Source organism: Embiotoca jacksoni, unplaced genomic scaffold (assembly GCF_022577435.1).
Source record: "Embiotoca jacksoni isolate LCO1_2020_lvr unplaced genomic scaffold, fEmbJac1.0.p SCAF_35, whole genome shotgun sequence".
Taxonomy (NCBI): Eukaryota; Metazoa; Chordata; class Actinopteri; family Embiotocidae; genus Embiotoca; species Embiotoca jacksoni.
The window spans coordinates 3552521-3577695 of NW_027185387.1; the positions used below are offsets into that span (position 1 = coordinate 3552521).

The 25175-nt window shown below is 39.3% G+C and overlaps 1 protein-coding gene across 8 annotated transcripts in view; it reads right to left on the minus strand.

The window, feature by feature from the left end:
- The window catches only part of myo9aa (myosin IXAa), a 101469-nt gene that overhangs the window by 52188 nt on the left and 24106 nt on the right, over positions 1 to 25175 (minus strand). The window lies entirely within an intron of this gene.

Genomic DNA, 25175 nt, shown 5'->3' on the forward strand with positions numbered 1-25175 from the left:
AACTGTTAAAATGTGACAAACTGTGGCATGACAGTAAAATGTCCACAATCAGTAACAAACATTAGACAAACATTTTATGTAAATTTCTGCAAAACGCAGTTCAACTACCAAGTGACTCAAGAAACTGTGATTCATCCATTTAAAAAAGAAGCAACGTTTGGTTGTAAGCTCGGCGGAAAAGAGCTTTTTGTCATACTAAACTACATCCTACTGTCACAAAAGCTGTCCTCCATAACTACCCATGAGCACACCGTCACTCTGCCTCAAAACGTCCCTAAGAGCAAATCTGATGGTCCAGTGAAATCAGCAATATAGACATCAAGCCTGACAGGTTGCGCAACTCTGCCTTCAGTGAACTGCCAGAAATCTCAGCGCTTGTTTGTTTAGGGTTTTTTTTTTGACAACTGTTGTGTTTCAAAGAATTTCAGCTTCAAATTTAGTTGAAGCTGCAGTCACATCTGTTTAAATTGGCCAACTGTGAGCAGAATAATGTAAGAATGTGGTGTTGTTATTTATATCAAGGCTGACTATTCTCATACTTCAGACTACAGGCGAAAAAAAAAAATGAACATTATAATTTCTGGAATCAATGCAACCACATGTTTATGTAAAATTTCAACAAGGTTTTCTGTTGTTTTGCCATACTGTAAAAACAGATTATCAAATTTACATTTAGAATTGGGTGCGAGCAATGGAGATTTTACTACATAAACATATCTTCTTACAGTATAATTAACTCTGTCTTGTGTTTTTTTCTGGTGTTTGACTAACTGAGCTGACGAGACAAAACAAACCCAATGAAATTATGAGTTGTTTGCTTTCTCTGCTGGCCAAATTCTTTCATTGAATTAACTGTGCGGTAACCTTCATAAAATCATATCTCAAGCCATAAAGTTTAAAATGTGACATTCAGATTATCTACATTTTTATATTAATCTTTGTAAATGCCACACAAAAAAACAGCCTATAAAAGGGTTGTGCAGGTTTTCAAGGATTAGTTTGACATTTCGGGAAATATTATTCTTGCAGAGGTTTTGATGAGAAGACTGACACCAGCCTCATATCTCCACAGTAAATATGAAGCTACAGCCAACATCAGGTTAGCTTAATTTAGCACAAAGACCCAGAGGCAAGACATATACTGGTAACCCAGTATTGATGAGTGAGCTTCAGATGTGCTGGGAGGCCCATATGGTTATCTTGAGACAGAGCCAAGCGAGCTGTGTTCATGCTAAGCTAAGCTAATTGGCTGCTATGAGAGTCACATCAATCGTCTGATCTAACTCTCCACTGGAAAGCAACTGATTTCCCAAAATGTCAAAGGTTTCACTTCAGAAGTTACCCGGACTAAAACAGAGTGAAAGAGGGAGAACAAGAACAAAGAAAACAAGAAAAACTTAATTACAAAAAGCAGTGTCCTTTTGATCGCTGTTGACTAAAGTATTGGCTCAATCAGAAGGTCCTCCTGTAAGGAGGAAGTGAGCATTAGTCACAGTGATAGAGATGAAAGCCAGGCGTAATAGAAAAATAATCACGGATGTCCAGGACTCCTCAGCTATCCGAGACAGCTCTCATATAACATAAACCTCCCTGAATTAGAGAAGATGAGTGAAAAATAGCTGCATTCCTAAATTACGAAGGCCCCTCAGACAGAAGCAAATCACAAACTTTACTCTCACTCGAAATGATCAAATTCATTTCCCATGTTTACTGATAATCATCTGGAAGGTATGAAAAGACTCCAGCCCAGATAATCTGATCCTAACTTTGCCTAAAGACAAGATGTTAAAATGCAGTAATTACAGTCAGTGGCAGTGTCATGTAAAGAACCAGAAACAAATTTGGCTTTAGAAAGCTTTTTTTTTTTTTAAGAACAAAGATACAAGCCTTATTTGTTGCAGGTTTTATGCTAAGGATTTTGGAAACAATTCATCAGCCCAGGGGTAGGAAAAAGTTCTCAACACACAGCAAAACACTGATGTCCTTTAACATAACAAAAAACACTGAATCACACGGATTATTTTTGGCTGAAAGCAATAAAACATGGCTTGAATTAGAAAATATATTTAAAAAAAAAAATCAAGGGCAAGTGCATCAACACACTGTATTCTTCATTTACATAAACTGACCTAAATGGCACACAAATGTCGGGACTAAAGGTTCACATTTATAAAAAAATAAAAAATAAAAAAAAGTCAGACTGGATCCTTCTTCCTAATTTTGACATGAACCTTGAGAAACTGCTGCTGATTGGGCTCCCTGCTTCTTTTGCGGGTAGCATCATGTTTACTAGATTTAAAGAGTCGGCACAGTCAGCTGCCCAGTCATTCCTCTTATCTGCAGTAAAGATGTCAACTTCCTCTGACTGCCTCCCTCTGGCATCTTATCCCTGATTTATTTGTGTTGCTACGGATTTCACTCTCTCCTCATTTTCTCTCACACATCACAGACACCAGTGAATAAAAAAAACCAACCACAAACACAAGCAAACATTACCAACATCTGTTCTGTTTCACTTTGTTTACACCTGCGGACAGAGGATCAATTACTTCAAAGCACACAGTCTCTCTAGCGTTCTGTTAAACAGAGTTCGTGAACTGAACAGGCTGAATGAAAACATAATGAAAGTTTCAGAGATCCAAAACCTAAACAGGAAGAGCGTGAGACAGAAAGCAGACAAACGCCTCAGAGAACAACTCATTTAAAACAAAAACAGTGTTCAACGCATCCAGTTTACTCCACTTTCAACACACTGATGTAACTACACACCAGTTACTACCAATGCAAATTCAATGCAGCAATAACCAAAGTGTAAAACTAGGAAATGTTACCGTTTCTTCTCAACCAGTTTCGTTAATATTATATGGCAAAGGATGACTTTTTTTTCTTTTATGAAGCACAATTCAGGGCAACTTCAAAGTTTGTTAAACACCTTAAAATTCTAAAAGAAATCAATAACAGAACTTTAAAAGTCAAAACAAAAATGTGAACATAAATACATATTCAGAGCCAATCTTTACATGAAAGAAGTGGAAAAATAAAGTCATGGAGACCAAATGAAAGTTGCTATTACTGTTTATGTCAATATGTAGGAAGAGCAGTCCTATATAACAACAGTTTCAAACTAATACACAGTTTTGGCTACTTTTTTTCTGGACTAAACTGTTCAACTTGCATGTATGTTATATCAAACTAAGATTATTTGCTTTTAAAGAACTCCAGCAACACTTCTGGTATGAAGAAAAACTTTACTGTTAGACGCGTGTTTCGCCTTGTGGACTTCATCATCGTCGACGAGGTCTAACATTAAACTTCTTCTGCAAGTGTTGCTGGAGTTTGGACCTCTGCAGACTCTTTTTTTTTTTCTCCGTACACTTTGGCAGCAGGTGAAGTAGCGCCAGAAACCCCAATTCTGCTTCTATGATTTGCTTTTAAAGCCGTGGATTCGCAGCCCTTGTTGCTGTGAAAGTAGGAAGCCTTCATTCCTTTCATTCTGTCAGTCCAAACAGTCTCACGTGGAGTTATCAGTACAAGCAAACAAAATCACTAGTAAACAAGCTACATGAAACATTTTAACCATCAGGAATGGAAAGAAAACTTTACAACTAAACACTTGGGCTGCAAACCAAATTTCTACTTTTTAGGTCATTAAACTTGATTGGAGGGGAGCCTTGTTGTGCAGAAAATATAAGAACTTAGGTGATATACATTTATTATTTTAACTACTTTTACCTCTTTATTGAAGAGACAGTCACATATTTAACTCTGTTAGTGCTGTTTTCCGGTCTGGATTATTAGTAAGCAGGTGGAGAGGAGAGATATGAGGCTCAGCTAAATTGAAGGTTAGTCCTCTTTGTTTTTCAGTTCCCATCGGCACTGAATTCCCCCCCTGCCAGCACACAGTCACACACAGACACACACAGACACACACACAGTCTCTCTCTCTCACACACACACACAGTCTCTGTCTCTCTCACGCACGCACACGAATACAGTCACACACAGACAGTCTCTCTCTCTCTCACACACACACACACACACACACACACACACACACACACACACACACACACACACACACACACACACACAGAGAGAGAGAGAGATGAGCACACAGACAAACTCACACTATCAACTTGTGCATACCAAGACAGAATCAAAAGTCACTCAGTGTGTGTGTGTGTGTGGTGTGTGTGTGTGTGTGTGTGTTCGCACAGTGTGTACGGTATGTTTACACACAGAGGTCTGTAAAACAGCTAAAATTAGAGATGCTGATGAATAGGCTTAGCTATGCATGTGGCCACAAGCAAGCAGGGAGGCGACATTTCATTTCAATACACTGGAAGCTCAAATCAGAAATGATGAATCACACTGGGCTTTTCCCAGTCTCAAGATCCCAAGAAAAAAAAAAACCCTCATGAAATAAAAGTTAATGCATACATGATCATGTTTCCACCTGATGGAAAAAAAAAAATGTGTTATGAATAAAGCAGCTGCTTTATGATAAAGCAACAAAAAATGAGTTACTGAGCTGACGGACTCCGCAACTATTTTGATATTACAAATATTTAATTGTTCTGACTTCTCATATGTAAAAATTTGCTGATTTGACACTATTTTCTGAGGTTTTCCAGGCCAGGTATTTGATTGATTGCCAGAGTCAATTAATCTATAAAAAAATAAAACAATCATTCCTTGCAGATCTACTCTGCATGGTTGCACATGGGACAACAACCCTCGAGTGACATTCAAATGTGGCAATGTAATCCTAATCCAATCACATTAAAGGTTTTAACTCTCGCTCAAATCAGAATAGTGATTTTCAAATACTGGGAACAATAACAGACTTTTGATTCCTCAAACCATCAAGCAGGTTTTCTCCGGACGTCCACAGTAGATTAAAAGCATCACATTATAATTTAAACGGTCACATTTCTTTCTTTTTACTCAGTACCAACAGCATCATAAACTACAGCCTCCAAAATCAACATCCAGTTGAATAAACAACTCCCCAAGTTTAAGAAAATAATTGAACATTACAGTCTCCTTAAAAGGTACAATTTATTTAGAGACTGTTTTGCATTAAACTCTATTAGTTTTAACAAGATGTGTCGAACCTGTCTGACCATAGCTGTACAAATGGCCCCAATGTGCCTGAGTTATTTCCATTTTTCCAATTTAAGCTTTGCTGCCATCTTCTTCATGCTGGAACTATCTAGAGTTTTGAGCAGTGCTAAATTACAAGTCCCCTGACACGCCATAGCTGCTCCCACATCAGTTAGACAATTTATTATACTGTGTTTTGACAAAAGAAGAGGAGTTTTTAAATACCTTGTTCACCCCACCGCTCATTCATTATGTTTATTTATACTTAGTATGTGTGGTTTTCCTCCACATTTAAAAATTATTTTTTAATTCCTAATTAAAAACGTTCCTTTACATCCAAACAGTTGTTGTTTTTACAGATTCCTAATGTCTACCAGCTGATGAGTGCGGAGGAGTTAAAGGTGATAACAAGAACCCAGAATATTGAAATAAGATTCTTGAAAAATACAATTTATTGCAAGTCCCCATGAGTCAACAGTTGCTGCACCTGCAGCTTGTCCGAGAAATATCTTCCAGCTGAAGGGTCAAATACTTTGGACCATTACATTGGAAAAATCCTCAAATCATAACATTATGAAGGCAGGTCTGCCTTTCTGCAGAAGTTAAACCCCATTCTTCTCCGGTGTAACTAGATGACTCAACTCAGTCCTTAGCGGTGTGAGGTGACTATTTGTAGCAGAGACCCCTTCCTTTTCTGTGAAGCACAGCTGCCTTACAGGATTTATTTCAAACATTGTCAAGATGCCTTTGATGCAATGTCATTTTTCACACTGGTGCACAGTGTCGGCTCTGTTCTTCAGTCATTCACCTCATTATTCCTGTTCCTTCTGCCATGTGACAATTTCAAAGAAAAAAAATGTTTCCTCAGCTGAACTCCTGACCCACAGTTACATAAGAGGGCTCGCTTTTCTTAAGTGTGAGAGGAGGGTTAAAGTGGACGCATGATCCATAGAAACAAATTTCCTCAAACTTAAAGGGGCACACGGAGTGGCGGAACAAACAGGACCTGAAAGCTTCTGGTTTCAGCACCAACTTTACTGGGACGTCCGGGGGTAAACAATAGTGCAGTGTTTTGTCGTGGTAATGAGATGAGGTACATGAGAGGCACAGAAAAGGGATACAAAAAAAAAGAAATGAGGAAGTAAAACATCCAACGACTGAATCCTCAGGCCGTAAACTGGTATTTTACATTCATGTTCTGCGCTTAGTTATTATGAAGAGGAAGTTGTCACGTCTCAAGTATATTTAGATCATGACAGTGTAAAGTCAAGAAACAACTAAAAAATTCCAAGCAATCGTCTTATCTATAGAAATAAGTAAAATATTAATAGTAGAAACCAATACCTTACAAGACTGAAACTATCTAAATTGAACAATAAGCAGCCAGAACTAATGAAACTCTATTAAGATTGTACCTGCACTTTTGTTTACTCTTCATTGTTATGTACTTTAATAGATGACAGGAATCAAAAGTTGTAAAATCCTAAAAGATCAGCCCCTTTATCCCGTAGATAAGACCAGGTCTCATGTGTCATGCTTTTCCTTCAGTCATGCTCCTCCTGTCTCTGCTGCCTGTGGCAGGTTTGAAAATAATTGCGGGCATATCACTCTGCATGTTTTGTCCTTGTGTTAAGAAAATGCAGCTCATGGTATCTGCACCCGAGCATCATGTTTCATCTCTCAGCCTTCATCTGTGGATGTGATTATGCAGGCAGGAGTCCATGACAAACAGTCTAAAAGGAGCTTCTCAAACAAGTCAGTGATCACACAAAGAAGAAACGAGGGGAATATTCAAATGAAGAAAAATGAGAAAACAGAATATTTGAAATATACGCACAAATACAAGCCCTTACTGGTATAAATAAAACTAAAAAGGCTGGGATTACAGTGTGACTCGATTTTGGCAGTCGTCCTGCTTTTTCTGTGTGATAATGTATTCCTATCGTTTACAGTCTGTTCAGGCCTCCAGTATCACTAACTATGTGGCACATTTTTTTTTTACCTTTAAAAAACATAAATACAGATTTAAGAATACCAAAATGACAAAGCTCATCTCTTGCAATTTCAAGAAAAATGAGAATAAAAAAATGAATGTGTTGAAACGATGCAGACTGGTTCAGATTTGATAGACAGAACACGTGTCTGTCTTCACATCGGTCTTCATTAGTCCTCCAGCCTTTCCGCAGGGTTGGAATTTAGGAAAACAGTGAGAGAGCAGCAGATGTTTGATAGTCAGCAGTGAACTGCTGTCATTCCTTCCACTCGGCCCACAGGCTCAGTGCTGTGAGTCACTCCACCAACATAAAGACGAACAAGACCTGATTGTTGAGTCAAATATCAGACTGATCGCTGAAACCACAACAACAACAACCACAAACCGCTTTTCAGACTCATAGTTTTGCATGGGAACCTTTGCTTTTAATTGTGTGTGCAATATGAATGAAAGTCAGCTCGTATTAATCCAGCTGCCTTTTTTGATCACACGTGTGACAGCGCTGACTGGAACACTGTAGTTTGATCATTAAGGTGTCATTCATGACGCGGCAGATTGTACAACCAAACCAAATTTGTCCTTGTAATTGCTCCACTGACATTAGCTGTCAGTCAAGCGTCCTAGTTGTCAGTTTTAATGGCATCGATTCATTCTTCACATCAGCTGGACATTAGGAAGGTACTGATGAAGAGGCCCGTCCGTGAGGCCACACCCATGTCTGCAGTGCTGCATCGTGTTGGCAGAGATTCAAGCTCTGTGTGCGAGTGTGTTTTGAGTGCTGAAGAGTGTGCATGTGGCTCAATAGGAGTGATGCTGGCCTGGTGGTCCAGTCGGCTCTGTTTCACTCTGTTCGCCAGCTCAGGTTAGCTTCTGGATTATTGTGTGAATGGGCTGCATTGATGCCAGCTGGAGAAAGGGACAGGCTATCACATTGGATCTACTATACCTATGATATTTTCTTAAATTTACTGTAACATTTTAGGGTGCAACTTACAATTTGACCCAAAACTTATGAAATTGAACTTTCCGTGAACACAGTGAGTAAATGTTTCATTTAGACTGAAATAAACCAGTTAAAATATCTATATAGTCTATTTTCTATGCAGTATGTTCTGTACAGACTGTACCTGTAAAATACAAAATGTCCTGGTAAGTAGATATCTATGTTCAAATTATTAAAGCAATTAAGGGATGCAAAGCAAAAATGTTTATGATATGTGTGTATAGAAAATAAAAGTAGCAGTAAGAATTTTTAACCTCCCTAATATCCAATATTTTCTGGAATCAAGTAAATGTCTCAATGATCTAAAGACAGATATAGGAAAAAAAAAGATCCTGCAGTCAAATAAAATATGATAATTGAGGAAATTATTTCCCACAAAAAAATATTTAAAAAAACAAAGGAGGGGAAAGAAAAGGAGCATTTTCTTGTCAGTTTGGAATAACACGCTGACTATCTGGTATTAAATAGGGTTTTATTGGCTTGCACTAAAATTTACAAGCCTCAGCACTCTGATGATGTAATAGCTTCCACAGCAAAATCCCTTCACAGGCTGCTCTCTGCATCCATGCACTCTTCACTCACAATGTTTATTTTAACAGCAGGGTGGGGGAGCGTCAGGTTCAAGTGGCAGCGAACTTCAGCAACTCATTCACACGCTAGTTCTTTTTATTGGTCACCAGGTTTGATTAAAAGATGAAGTGTAAACCAAGGAAATACAATTTAGATCCTCATGTACACAGCAGTGCAGGTGATGCTCTATAAGAGGTGTTTTTAAAGTATGAGATGCTGGCTTGCAGAGCTAGAAGAGGCATTTCATCTCCAGTCCAATAATAAATACCACATACAAAGTTTAACAAACTCAGTGGCCTATTAGTATTTAAAATACTCCTTGGAGAAGGACACAGAGAGCATATATTGGCATATAATATACTGTAATCTATGTACCTATTTTGATACTGTTTACTGTTACTGTCTAGAGATTTGGACAAACTATATCCTGATGCTTTGGCAGCATTGTTTTCGAAATGTTTATGCTAATAAAGCCTTTTTGAATTAGATTGTAAACATACACTAAACTGTCAGTAATACACAGCTACAATGTGCTTCTCAATACACTGACGACACTAACTAACCTCAAATGAACAACTCTGACAGAACTCACTAAAGAAGAATCTGAAACAATTTTGATCATCAATTAATCCAATTATTAAGCAAAAGTTACAACTTCTCAAATGTGAGGATTTGGAGCTTTTCTCTGTTTTATATTATCGTAATCAGAATATCAAGGTTTTCAACTGTTTATCAACAAAACATGCTGCTTTTGGCATGCACACATCAGTAATGGAGTAGTTCCAGCCTTCACTTGAGTAAAAGACGAAATAATATAATACAAAAAATACCTAAATAAAGATAAAAGAGCTGCACTTCTAATTATATCAAAACTACCAAAAACTGGCATTTTATGAATGTTTTATTATTGATCTGTTACAAATAATTGAAATTCTACACTGTAAGTGTTTTACTTACGGGGCTTCTAAGTTGTATGACATTAAATTCTCCCTTTGTGAGATTGTTATTATTTCATCTAAAATGTAGTTAAATTAAAGTCTCGCAGAACAGAAATACTCAAGAGCTAATGCTTTCCACTTTAACTGAAGTACAACACCAAAAGAAAAATACTATTTTGTGTATTGAAGCATATTTAGTGGCATTCCAGTCAGCGCTGTGCTTTGATGATGACGACAGAGGGTTGAGTGACCGGAGTCAATTTGCCTCCCTGTATCGGATGTGTTTGACAAGCACTGAGTAAATGTGCTCAGCCATTAAGAAAACAGGCCTATCTTTTAGAGCAAACACTAACCCCACTCACTCCAGAGGCCTCTGTCAATATGAAGTTTCTCAGTGGCAGCAAGTTGCTTGGATAACCTGCTTGAGAGGAAAAATGTCCCTGCTCGTCCTTTCTGAGAGCAGGGAGCCTTTTTAACATTAGTTTGAGTGGAGGGAAAAGCACTGGGATTCTTTACTTAAGTAAATGTACAATACAAAAATCTAAATATACCATTACAAATAAAAGCCCTTTATTGAAAATGCTACATCCTATGATTAAAAGTGCAGAAGTAGTATCAGGCATTATTAGCATTTTACAGTAAGTTAAGGTGAAGCTAGCTACAAGGTAAATCTGAGCTTTTGTGCGACGATCAGTTGGACCGGGACAGACGTAAAAATAAAGTTGTGCTAAATACATTTCATTTACTGCACTAAGCTTTGCTATTTTGTGAAATACTGAAATCTTTAAACTGAAGTTCAAAGTAAAAATCACTACTTTTTGAATTTGCTAACAGCTCATAGACATCTGAAACAGGACAGGGGATCCCAAATAAACCATTGTTTCGTGAATAACAAGAGGATTCAAACCACTGACTCAAATTTGAACAGTGCACTGCATTTAAAAAACCTAGTTTATGTAAAATTTAGAAAGTTTTAGTTTGCCATCCAGCAAACGCAGCGGAGTAAAGAGTGAAATACTTTGATCGACAATAAAGTGGAGTGGATGTATTAAGTGGCAGAACATGAAGACGTAGTTTATCTAGAGTGTACTTAACGTGAATGAGTATGTACTGATTAATGGCAGCCACTGAAACTATGCTAAAGGTAAGCGAGTTAACTTGCAAAGGAACAGCAGTAGTGTTTTAACAAATTATACCCTTTTTCAGACGTGTTTATGTCCGTCACTCTCTGCTACCAGAAACTGTTTCTTATACATTGTTCTACATGTCGACCAAGGGTGTGACAAAACAGAAAAAAATAAAATGCACAGCTGAGCATGAATAGAATCTAGCATCGAGATCTGACTGTGAGAGAGGATGGGCCGAAAGAGATAACTCAGCACAACTGGGGGTTACAAAGCAACAGCTTCTCCATATAAAACCTCCTACGCTTTGTTCTGTGCACTCGCATACTTGTGTGTTTTGTGTGCGACTTTGTGTCTTGGTAAGTGTGGAGGTGTGCCATGAGGGATCACAGGGTGGATTTATGGACTGGTGACAGATTTCTGGGGTTGTAATCCAACTCTTTACATTCTGACTGTGTGCATAAGAGTATTTACATAAACACAGGAACATCAGCATTTACAGCAGCTCCGTGAGGAGAGTGTTAAGTATTGTCAGTGTCGCTTCCTATGTGTGTGTCATACACAAAACAGTTTAACCATATACTATTTTTTTTTCATCATCTCCTAAGTGCAAGATTGATGTCTTGGATGAAACTCCACAGAGCCATTGAGAAAATAAACTTAAAAGTTCTCTCTCAACACTCTGAAGGAAAAAAACTAAAAACTGTAGACGCTCACAGTCCAGACATCAGCAGAAAGAGAGGAAATGCACGAGGCGCAGAAAGAAGCTTCCCAAATCTGGCCCTCATACAGTGAACAGGAATGCAATAGTGAGGGGGAGTGAGAGGCGGGGGCACAATGTCCTGGAAAACATGGAGTCACGTCCCAAATCACAGTGTTCAGACTCAGGGAAAGACAAGAAACAACAGCTAGAAAAGTGCTGTGACGAACTGCAAGTGAAGCATCTATAGTGACGTCTCGAACACTCCCTGCACAGCAAATTACTAATATCGGTGAGAGGTTACTTTGAGGGTGAATAAGGCAAATGATAAAATGATAAAAAAAAACTTCACGTTTAAGATAAAACAAAAAAGACATCCATTACAATGCAGAACAAAGGGGATTACTCAGCCACAGAAATATAAACTTCTCCTCAAGTATTTATAATCTCAACAGTCTCTTTACACTAACAGTGCAAAGCTGTTGCTAATTGTTATTACAGATCAGTTACTGCCGGGCTGGGCTTCAGCTTTCCCACTTTCTCAAGTTAACGCAGCACACAGGATGAGAGCGGAGGGTTACGACACAAGTGGAAGATGAGAAGGATCGATTACATGTCATCCCAGTAGAACTGGTTCTGCTGCAGTTCTGTGGGATTTTTCAAACAAAAGGGAAACATTCGGCTATTTGAATGCATATGTATGATCCTGCTGTTCATGGGGAAGGTAACTGGAGTGTACTTAACACAGCTGAAAAGTTACAGCAGGTTAAAGGAGGTGCAAATAATGAGCGGAGTTGATGAAACAATCAGGTCCTAATCTGTTATCGTCCATCTGTCAAACCTGCCGATTGAAATCTATTCGTGCCAGTTCAATTTATTAAATAACTTCTCTTACTTAAATAAGTTTGGATATGTCTGCCTTAAATTTGAGAGTTTGAAGTGAGAAGTGGCATAATGTCAAGTAACAACTACGTCTAAAAAAAAATGTTCTATCAACAAATCAGAGCTGTGTACCTGACACTGTCGGCACTGTTTAAGTTTTAGCCGCGTACGATTTGGTAATGGAAGTCATCAACGTGTTTATCTGTGAATACCAGAAGGGGGAAAAAAAACAGCAACACCTGTGAGGCTCAACAAGGAGACACGTCCTAGAAGAAAACTGATTCCGAGTTGTGTTTGTTGGATCTCTTCAGTGTTGATTTTCCTTCAACATAAACCGACTTTTGTGGTCATTTTGCCGGTGGATGAAACAAACGCCACCGAAACATATCATCACCTTTTAAGTTGCTGCGGTCAACTTGTTAGCAAGTTGTTATTTTTGTTCATTACACATCCAGCAGTTAGAAAGCAACTCGGGAGGTGTGATTTTGCCCAATTGGCAAATATAAGTCAAACTTTTAGCTCTGTTTTTAGTCTCCACCATCTCCTGGTAACCGTCTTGGTGCAGATGTGTGATATACAGCAGGTTTTAAAGCTTTTATCTTAAATCAAGAAAATCATTTTTTTGTAAAATGTCATTGTTAAAACAAAATATTTTTTAAATATTCATATTTAACCTTCAGTTTATCAGAAACTCAACAAATCTGGAAGCTTGTGCCTTTCATAGTGAAGATTCGCAAATTTCCTTTGCAACATATTATTATTTCTGTCTCACATTCTTTTGTTGTTTAACAAATCATTGTATCCTTCTTTCCTTTTCACAGTTTCACATACACATTTTACTATTCCCCAACAATCCACAAGCATTCACCTAATAAATACCTTTAAAGTACTACACTCACCCGAGAACGACTGTTTCTTGTAATAGCTTATATTTCCTGGCAGTAATAGTGTGGAAAGTTCTCTCTAAAGTGAGGGATATAAACTGTAGTCAATCTCTCACTTCATCTGACAGATGAATCTCTACGGGTGTGTTGTAGCCTCCAGCATGTGTACCGCAACCTCTCTGTCATTAGCCAACACCCAGGTCGTGTTAGTAAAGCTTTGTCCATGCAGCCAGCCATGTTGGAGCAAAGTCGGAACAGGTGGTCTTATCAGTAACGCGCCCATATGTAGGCCACATGTCAAGCATTAGCTGACCAGCGCTGGGCCGAGCTACGCTGAGACAAGACAATGCACCCGGCTGAGGTGAGTGACTTAGCACAGTCACTACACTAAAGGAGGTCAATCCAATTAGTTAGATCCGAGAGACATAAACATCAGGACTCTGTCCAATCCCGTGCCAGTCCCACGAGACGTTCAGGTCTTCTGTTCAACATTACACAGATGTATCCGACTGGCCAAATCACACACAGAAATACGTTTTATCAGAGTTTGCGCGAGTCGAGTCGAGTCGTTGAACAGGGAAATTTCATGTTATAAACTAGGTGGAATTAAGTGGTTGATTATCTAATCCAAAAAACTGGGCTGCCCCATTGTTTGACCTCAGAACACTTCAATGTAGTGCTCAGTAAGCAGGTGACCTCACAGCACTCGTCACGGTCCGATCTTAAAGCCGAGTTGTTGGATGCCTTTCCGTCCCTATGAAGCTGTTGCAAAGTCAGTTTATCATTATATCTTGAAACCTGACTTGTTCAGCTGGCAGTCTTCTTCTTTATTTCTGGCTTCTTGCTGTCCGCAACATGTAATCAGTGTAATCCTGTTTAACAGAGATTTCATACGACTACACAGTACCCATTTCGATTAGTGTCCGCCATAGTCAGCCAGGATGTGTGTTGCGTCACGACTTGCTTGTTAAGTATAAATGTATAAGCTTAATATGAATTGCTGCACTCATGATCAAAAACTTATGGCTATTTCTATACATTTGTCCATTCAGAAGATTTTGCTCTGTTTTTGGCCTTTATCCCCTAGAGAAATATTTTCCAACTAAATGCACCGTTCGGTGCAGTGGTGTAGTGTACAGCGAGCTTTACTCTAATAATAGTCTAAATTAACACAGAGCTGTGTTTGCAGGTCAGCCAGTGGGAAAAAAAAATGAACTGAAATTCAATACAAAAGCTAATTAAACCTGAGAAAAGTTGCAAATTCAGGAGAATGTCCAACTCAAATCACCCTGGCAACTAAAGAGAGACCACTCCCAGGTTGAGTCTTTAACTACATTATGAAAAAAAAAAAAAAAAAGAGTAATATGGAGTAAATGTACTTCAACTTCAAGGGGAAACGCTGCTGTATGTCATGTTTCTTTAATGACTTGAGCCTGAGGTCAGTGTTTATTGAGCAGAAGCACTAATGTCTGGACGACGGCAGTTGGTAAAGCTTCATAAAAGAAGGGGATTGTATCTCCACAATTATTAAATACACACCTCTTCAGAGCCATTATTGAGGACATTTAATGAGTCATTTACATAATTTGAATTACCGGCAACTCTCCCCGAGAACCTTAATTTATTCTCGGAGTGACACTATCTTCTTACTTGGATGAACTGGAGGGGACATACAGACCGATATATGAGCCAACAGAGGAAGAGAGAAATAGGAAGATGGGGAACAAGGAAGACGATAACAGCACTTCATAATTGCGTCGCATTTCCTTCATGATAACATATCATAGGGACAAAAGTCAAATCTTATCTTTCATGTCCGTTGCTGTTGGAGCCAAAAGAGATGACCACCTGCCACGCAGGGACTTTTTTTTTTACTTCCCTAAACTCAGCACCAACAAATGCAAGACAACCCGGAAAATATACAGGACAGCATGTGGCCGGCTGGGAGGAGCTTTTCATGAGCGTCCTGCTCCGGGGTGACATCCCTCATGTTTCCTGCTCCATTCCAGATGTGTGTGCATTCCACACCAGGTTTTATTCCACCACATCTGGACATGTGGGGCGCACAAGATGACCACAAACCACACACACCACATGAGAACGTCGCTGCAGAGAGGTCACCTGCAAGGATTTATGTAACTCCAGTGAGGAGTGGAGGGTGTGCAGCTTTCAGCATTTATGTAACGGACATCACTGATGCTCACAATTATGACGATGTGTTCAGAAGGAAGTGGTTACAGATTTTAACAGTTCTCGTCTTAGTCTTCTAAAGTAATACAGTTTATATAAATTCTCAAAAACCAAATATATCACAGGTAATTTGCTGAATTTGTATCACTGCCACTCCTACAGGAGGAGAGGAGGACACGACTGAGCATTCACACGATGCTTTTAAAACAAGTGCTGAATATCAACCCCTTCACAACATCTGTAAGTTTCTGAGGAGGGATGATGTAAATGAACCACATTAAGCGAACAAAGTCACAGCAATCGAAGGGAGGACATATCATCTCAGTGTGGTTGTCATCTATGTTGAACCAAAATTTAGAGATTTTAACTAAATGTTTGCCAATGATAATAATCATTTGAGCCATTCAACAGTGAAACTACTGACAAATAACATTGATAACAATTTCGTAAACGTCTTTTTTGTCCAAAACCCCTTAAAATATGCAGTTTATTGTCACAGATGACAAAGAAAAACAGAAATATTTCATGTGAGAAGCTGGAACCTGTAAAGTTTGGCATTTTTGCACTTAAGCCATTCATCAATCATCAAATTTCTTGCTGATCAATCGCCTAATAGAGCATTCAATCTACCTATAAGCCTTAAGACTTCTTATCATCACAAAATTGATACGACATTTTTGAGCCATAATTGGAGGCATTGACAGCACAAATGTGCTTCCAAGTAATTTACCAAAGACTTCAAAAAAAAGAGAGAGCTGGTCCACTGTGATTGTATTCGTCACCACGACTTTTACGTCATACAGAATAAAGTCTTTTCTGTCCGTCTTATTGCTATGTGACACACTGGTGCAGGTGTAGTAGGACAGCTGGTCAAGTCTGACAGCAGGTGCTGACTGTGTGTGTGTGTGTGTGTGTGTGTGTGTGTGTGTGTGTGTGTGTGTGTGTCTGTGTGTGTGTGTGTGTGTGTGTGTGTGTGTGTGTGTGTGTGTGTGTGTGTGTGTGTGTGATGCTGACCAAGCACCTGCAAACTCTGGCACACCACAGCATATAAAGAGGCTGTGAGGGGACACAAACAGGCACATTGTCGGGCTGCTGCTGACATCTGTTGCTGACGAATGACTGGATGGTTTAAAAAGTGTGATGAGGGATAGAAGATAGACAAGATGAGGCTACATATCTATACAAAATTGCTGATTGAATATAACTGCACAGATGTAGGGCTGAACGATTATTTTCAGTACCAGTTAATCTGCAGATTATTTTTTAAACTAATCGATTGTTCTTAAAAAAACTAAAATCTAGGGGCAAAAAAACTATCACAAATTCCAGGACACAAAGATTAAATCTTCAAATGAAAAGAATAACAGCTAATTTTCTAATGCAAGAAGCTGGAACCAATATATCTATCTATCTATCTATCTATACATTTATTTATTTATTTTTTTTTTTTTTTAATGGCTTTTTTGTTGTTTTTCATTACTTTTTTTGACCAAAAAAGTGAAATATTATTATTTTTCTGTGATCATGTCTGGTCCATTAACCGATTCATTGTTTGCTGTGCTTTAGCCTTAACAGTTTTGTTGATCTAAAATGATGTAAAGGTCAAAACTTCATCACATTCCACTCTGACTTTAATATACAAGTTAACATAACTTCACTGCTGTACCTCCAGAAAACCAAAAAATACAACTGGATGATTCGTGAAAGTTTAATTAAAAACACACTTATCCAGATTTTTGCTTCGTTTTGACCCGACACAAACTACACAAAGCTCAGAAGTCAACAAAATCAACGTGACCCCTTTAAGACCGATGTGGTTCCAACCAAAACTCTCAGTAACTTCTTGGTCTCAAGCTGCAACAGTCACAGTGAGAAGCTGTATCTTTTTGTACAGATGGGTTGACAAAGCAGGAACAGTATGTACTCGTCTTTCCCAGACACTAGTACCAGTCCTCATGTATACAGTGTCAGGGAAAAATAGGAGCTTGGCAGCAGAGTGGCGAGATAAACACTAAATGAAAAGTAACAGCTGGAGCTGTCGGCATTCTTTGTCTTTCGGCTACGAATTCGAACACTGCCGATACAAAGTTTGTAGTTGTGGGTTATCTCATGCTAAACTTTACTGGGTGAAACTAGTTAAAGTAACATTTCTGCTGTTGTTTCGACCGAAACACATAAGAATATCATAGCTATAATTAACAGAATTTGAGAGACAAGATGTGCGTTTTATTGACAGAAAACGGTAATCAACAGACTTTTCAAGGCTGCTATTGTCCATTTTTCTTTTAGCATTACCTTTGCTTCTCTAAAAATGTAGCCATATTTTGAACCAGCTATGCAATTACATCACATCCACATAAAACCAAAAAATCGATTTCATCCAAATCCATACAGCGCTGACAACTGACAGAAAATTTACAAAATTCAAAAAAATGTTGGTTGATTCTGTAACTTCTCATTTCACCATATAACCACGACTCTCCAATAAAGTCTAAAAATAGACACTTTCCCACAATATCAAACCCTTAAACTTCCAGTACAGAAGCCACTACGGTTTGCTTCGCTGCTACTTCCACCATGGAAGGTGATTCATTTCCTGAGGTATGTTTTTATGAGTCAGACTAATGACTCATATTAATTATGAATAGCAGAGGAAGGACCTGATCATGTGGATGAGATAAGGACCATAATTTATCAAGCAGTTGAGCTAATCTATCTTTCTTTATTTACACACTCAAATACAATCAAAGATGACACATGATCTCAGAAGAAAAAAACGGTTTATCTTAAAACGCAACAGAAACCATTACTGCCGTCATATTTCAGTGCAAAAACTCCCACAATCTACACCCGAGTTTAACCCAACTCGCAATTTCAATCAACATAAAAGTCTCGTCAACGTCATTGAAAATCACAGACATTTATTATGAAAATCCAGCAAATCTAACCATTTAATGGAGCCTTTCTCAAGAGTATGTTCTGTGGTTCACCCAATATGTTCAGTGTCTCGCGTTTTAGTGTAAAGAGCAGCCTTTCCCATTAGCCAATGATTAAATGTCATTTAGCTCAATTAAAGAGCTCAGTCCTCAAGTGAGTGGCAGGGCTGAAGGTAGCAGGAAAAATGTAGGAAATGTGGAAAAATTTTGAAAAACAAAGAGTGTTTAGGAATCTCATGGATAGAAACCATGACATACTGTAAGTACCCGAGCTGCCAGGCTGGATTTCTATTTTACATTGTTGAAATACCTGAGGTTTCTATTGTTGCGTTGGAGGACTATTTGTCTTTAAGTAAACCCAAGGAACAAGCTTACATTTTTCAGAGAGCTAATCGGAATTTGCATTGACTTCTAAAAGCTACGGTAGAACAGAGGCCGGCCCAAATATGAGGTCTCGATTTAACCACCAATAGAACATAATAGATAGACAATAAAAACAGATAAAACTTCAATTTAAAGCTCTCTGATTCTACCACTAGTGACAAAACAGCCATCCTCTGATCTTCTGGGACAACCGTCAGTAAACATATTATGTCATCCACATACCATGGTGAAAATAGTAGGTCCAAAACCAGTAAAACTCTATTTCTGATCTACACGGGTAACCTGGAGTTTCTATATTCTCTGATAAACTGCATGTGTAACTTGTGCTAGTGTACTTTTGCACTACTTCTGCCAACTTGCATCCCTTTATTTTGTTTTTGCACATTAAACATTTCCACAGGCCACGTGCAACATATGCGTTCCTTGCTTTTAATGGCTAACGCTGCTGTTTTTGTCACCCTATTGCTATCCAAGTTGACTGCAGTTCTAATAAATTACATTTGTTTCACGTAAATCTTTTGCATCGACTCCCTTTTCTTCACATTCTCGGACCATGTTTTCGAAAACTTCAACTGGAGTCCGGTGAATACAGATTACATGGCACTGGAGTCTTGCACCTTCCTCAACAAGGGAACGCAGCCCATCGGCCGAGCCCACAATGCAAGCATTCATAATGGTCAGTATTACACTCTTTACCCTGATTTAACCTCAATAAAAAGCACAGCACTGTAACTTTACACTCAGCTGAGGGACACTGCACATAAACGCTGTTCAATCACTCCCAGTTTCTCTCAAGTAGTCTTTCTTTTCCATCCCAGCCTGAGGAAAACAACACTTTCAGGGCACAGTAAAGCTGGTTTGACCCCACCCAGTTGAGGGAGAACCTGTAATACATACTAATCTACTCAGTATTAGTGAGGGGCTCTGGGGAGACAGTATTAAATGTGCAAGTGTGTGCGCGTTTCTGTGTGAGTGCAGGAGCGTATTGAGGTAGCAATGAAGGAGATGCTGAGCGGTGAAAACGCTGACCTGGGATGACTCACACCAGGGATATTTCTTTTGGCCAAGAACACGGAGGAGCACAACGGGAGCTCCAGCGCTCGCTGGGCCAACGAGGTCTGGCAAAACAGCAACAGTGCCTCACAGCTCAGGCGCCTTAAAGTGCCCCTGAAACACTCCTCTAACACAGCATTAGCCGTGCTCGTGCACTAATGCCCTGTGACACCACTCAGGTCTTGGACAGCAGATCCTGAAGCTGCACTGTCAGAGTGAGCTTGAGGTAACCCCATCCTCTCCGTCGTGACCCGAGGGGAGAATAGAAGACAGCTGAGCTCATATTAAGCTGTCACTTCGCTCACATGGTAAAACAAATGACCATGCTTCCTGTGAGAAGTCTTTGTTTTCATTGAACCGAGACTAGTTACTTCCTGAAATAGCATTATAGAGTCGTGAACTGACCCGAGTCCAAATTTCTGGTTACATGTAGCAGTAGTTTTCAGATTTCTGCCCTATTTTTAATTGGAGTCACTGCAGATAAAGACAGAAAACATGTTGAAAGAGGAAGAGGGGTTACACGATGAAGGTCCTGGACCGGGATACCACTGGCGACGTTGTGCTTAAGTGCTTTGCATTTTAACCTATCCTGTAGTACTTTTAGGACATCTCATATTTTCATACCTACTCAGGACATTCACTCCCTGACCTTGCTTTCAATCATTCTTAAAAGCCAGGTAGCCACCTGAATATAAAAACTGGACAGGCTACCATCTGGATTCAAAGCCGGGTTGGTTGTTAAGCACTAGATGACGACTAGCCAGCACGAGAAACAAAATACACCAAGGATCCATCGTCCAATTATCCACAATACATTTGTTTAATCTATCAATCGTTAAACCAAAGGTTGTTTGATCATGCTGAGAGCTAAAAAGAGAGGAAAGAGGTGCCTGGTGACCTCGATGTTCTCTGCACTAACGTATAGTTACTGATGAGCACTGTTGAACAAGTGGAGATCAAGCGGACAGCAAATGGCCTTTAATAGTGATGCTGCACTCCGAGCTTTCCTTCATAGCTGTCTGTCATCCATTTCTCTGTTATTGCAGCCACATGCTTTAAAATATAATCCCGGCAGTGTGAAATGTCAATTGAGTCAAAGCTTGAGTCAAAATTTCCTGCATACCATCAACGGTACCATGGAGACAAAAGAAGATGAAAACATCCCAAACATTTGTCAACATTGAACTCCAGTGAGTAAGATATGTCGTCATAGCAATTTAAGGCATAGAGTCAATCCAGTCATATCTGGCACACGAAGGAAAACAACGTCAGGAATGACAGACAGCAGATAAGCACTAAACCAACACAAGGTGAAGTATTTGTCGTGTTTCATGCGTGCTTGTTATTCGTCTTCGGTCTGCAGGGTCAACTGAAGTCCACAGCTGCTGAAGGCAGGATAAATCAAATCAGACTATTCCCCTTCAAACCCCAAATTGAAGCCTGTCACACCTCTAATTGGCTTCAGTTAGAATAATAACCGTGTTCAGACAAAACGGTGGAACTGGCTGTATTTGTCTAACCAGCACAACATGCCCTTACAGTGTCTGTTTTCATCTCCCTCTGAGTTTTATTAATTGAAACACTCGAGCGACAGGACTTGTCAGGGTCTTAACACATAACTGCAGCTGTTGGCTGGTTTCCAGACCAGACGCCTTTGTAAGCGATATCCTCTATCATGGGTTTTGAAAAAGAAAATCTGACTATCCGTGCAGTTCAGGCCTCGGGGTGCGTTTGCCCTTCGACCGACAGTCAGTAGAAAACGTCTGTCTGCTCTGCTTTGAGATTGTTCACTTGAAGGTGATGCCTCCACAGTGTCCCGGTCTTCAACCTTTTCTGAATGATGACCCGGCCTAGCCACTACTGAAGTGGGAAGGAAAATAAATATGTTTTAACTCTCCAAAAGTAAATTAAACCCCAAGCGACTGCCACTAAACAAGGCATTAAAGGAAAGAAAAGTGGCTCAGTGGCAAACACTGAATACAGTTTTTGTACTGGCTGGTGCCGGGTTGTAAACACTTTTGCTGGACTTTTACTGAGTGTTGTGTGTTTTATATGCGTTTCATAATGTTGAGTGAAAACCTGTCCAAAAGTCTGAAAATGTAATTCAACAAATCTCTGCTCCACAATTCATCTGAGTGTTTAATCATTTACAGTAGGTTAACATTCACTTTCTTGGCTTTTAGTTATTAGAATGAACCCTCCTTTGAATTTTCTTTCTTCCAGCAAATTATTTTCCAATGTTATTTTATTTTAAAACTCAAATTGCGCTAAAATCTATACAAACGATGTTTCCTCTTGACTGTGTTTGTTGGTTGTAATTTTTTCCTCAGATTGAATTTTCAACCTTTATTCTGACAAACCAAAGAGTACAATGATTTTGGGGTTTGGCGATACTGGATGTCCCCCATAACGACTTACATTTCCCTAAACTATAGCATATCACACAATAAGCCATGTGTCAATTATTTAAGACGATGAAGTAAATAGCTATTGTAACATTAAGAGAGAACAAAGACATGGGGCAAAGAAGTCCGTCATACAAACCACGCAATCTCTACAAAATTACTGTTAGAAAAATTACTCTGAGGCTAGATTCAAAATCAAACATATCGGACATTTTTTCTTGCAAGAAGGAGCAAATACATGTACACTCAAAGAAGGATGCCCAGCATTGCTCAACGTCACTCCTCCGTAGGGCAGCTTTTATACAGTGTGACAAACAATTGACAGTCACCCCCATTCCCTTTGTATCTGCTTTCGTATGGTAATACTGAGTTGGTTGTAGGTCACAAGATAAGGACACAGGAGAGTCGTAAATTAGATGCCGAAAGTAAAACAAAAGAAACTTTCCGGAGCCATTTGCAAATAAGATGACTACATAGAAACTTTCCGGAGCCACATGCAGACAAGAAGAAACAATCTTTTTTTCTTACCATCAATTACGTAATGAGTTCAACAACAACGCATGCTCAAGCATGTGTTGTTGATTGTCCTTCTCAGCTTCCAAATAGATTGCAGTGTTTTATGCTCATGTAGTCTTGAACAAGTAGCCTGAAACAGAGATGAGGAACAGTAGCAGCAGTGCTCCCAAAGACCTGCGAACAGATTCGGATGTGTAAAATTGGAGGCCACTGAGCTCTTAAAACCAATGACCCATGTAAAATTAGAGGTCAAATTTAAATTCAAAGCTCTTTACATTAAGTTCATAGAACATTAACTCCAGCAGGGGTCAATACTTGGACACATGGACACTGGACTTCCCCTCAGTGACAATGTGATAAAGAAGATGATGGGGGGGAAAAAACACAAACAAATCAACTGAATATATTTAATAAATCAATTATCATTCCTCCTGTTGCTGCTGGTCTCCTTTCCTGAACGAAAAGCTTTAAGAAAATGAAGATAAATTATTCCTGAGGAAATTTTTGGCAGCTGTTCCTGGTCTTTCTCTCTTCTATCTCTCTCTACAGTAGCACCGCAGCTCCAGTCTTGGCATCAATCACCAGCGGGCAGATACGCAATCTTACTGTGCAAACAATTAAAGGCTGCTCCCTCTGCACCCGAAACTACTCACTCGTGTTGCTGCGTTGAGGATTAACTCAGTGGGCTCACACATTAACTTCAGTGACACTCAAATGAATGGTATTCCTGAGAACTGTGTTTGCTAAACTGACAGCAATAAAATGTCGAGCTACTCGATGCCAGGATTGTTGTTTTGTTACCTTTGAACTTGGCCCTCTCAGCTGTCATCTTCAACTTGACATTAATGCCAAGAAAAATAAACTATTTTTATTTTCTTATAAAGAGGGAATCATAATATTTTCTTTTAAATTGTTTGATTGATAGATAATTTAACAAAGTCAGGAGTTCTTCCATTCTAGTTGGCTATACCCAGAGGAAGAAATAGATGGTAAATGGTCTGTATTTGTATAGCGCTTTATCACCTTTCGGTCTCAAAGCACTTTAACATGGTTTTCCCATTCACCCACTAATGAGACAGATCACCATGCAGGGTGCTGCCATCAGGAGCACATTCACACACCGATGGTACACCATCAGGAGCAACTTAGGGTTCAGTGTCTTGCTCAGGGACGCTTGGGCATGTGGACGGGAGGAGCTGGGGATCGAGCCACCAACCTTCCGATTGGTGCGCAACCCACTCTACCGTCTGAGCCACAGCCTCCCCTCCCCGAGGACCTGTATGGATTTCTGTTTATCATCTGTGAACCCAGTGTAAACAGCTAGCTTTCAGGTGTGGCGACAGTGAGCGATACAACCCCCTTATAAAAAATACAATAACCCTCCTGACAATGTGCAACCTGTATTTGCCTTTCTGATAAGAGGCATTGTGCTTACAGTTGAAGGGTGTTACGTAACTTTCAGGAATTGAAGTTGATATTGACAAATGAGAAAACAATGTGCAGTTGTGAACAGACTATCGACTGGTGTGTGTTAAAGTGACAGGTCCCCGAAGAAGAAAAAGAATATGAGAGGAATTTCTTGTGTGATATGAAAACAACCAGTTTCCTTCACAACCCTCGGCTGGGCCTCTTCAACATCTACCTTGAGACAATATTTCCACTGTGTAGAAAAGAAATGCCAGAAACAAGAATCTACAACTGTACCACTGATAGGCCACAGGCGGCTTGCAGATAGAGTTCCTCTGTGCACAATGTAATCCCCACACAGCTGGACTAAAAGTGCAGTAAACCCCTGTATGGGTCAAACACAACTCCAGGCCAACCAGAGATAGTTGTGGCTGAGCAGTGTTGTGTAACTGATGTAAAAAGCCACATAAAAAAACTCTCAGCATGTTGATTATGAAAGCATGAATGAAAACACGTAGAGGCAAACTGTAGAAACTACAAAAGCAGACAGAAAAAAATCCACACTGAACATTAAAAGGTCTCTTCTCTTAAATTTAGCAAACAAACGATGCGAAGCAGGCAGAAAGTCTTTCGGGGAAAATTCAAGTCAAGTTCGTAGTTATTTCAGTCACAGTTCAAGGAGGAGGGACTCTCTGTGCATCAGACAATTAGAAATGTAAAGCTAACCGAGACTGAACAAAATGTTTTTTTCACAATACGAGCTTTTAAATAAGGTGCAGCAACTAATGTTTCAACATGAAGCTAATCCTCTGATGAAATGTAATATAATCCTGTGCTTCAGACTTCATCAATCTAGATCAAACCCTCCGGGACAAGTCTAAATCACATCACAACTCTTAACATGTTAACTCTTTAAGTTGTAGAGTGATAAAAGACCTGCTTGTCACGATGCTGTGTATTTTTCATTGTTCCGGGATTTCACAGCATCAGAACTTGTGTTTTTGCTTTAAAGTCTGAAGTAAAGTCTCGTTTTTTTGGCGGTCAAGTCTCAAGGCTCGTCTCGAGTGCCGATCTTAATTAACAG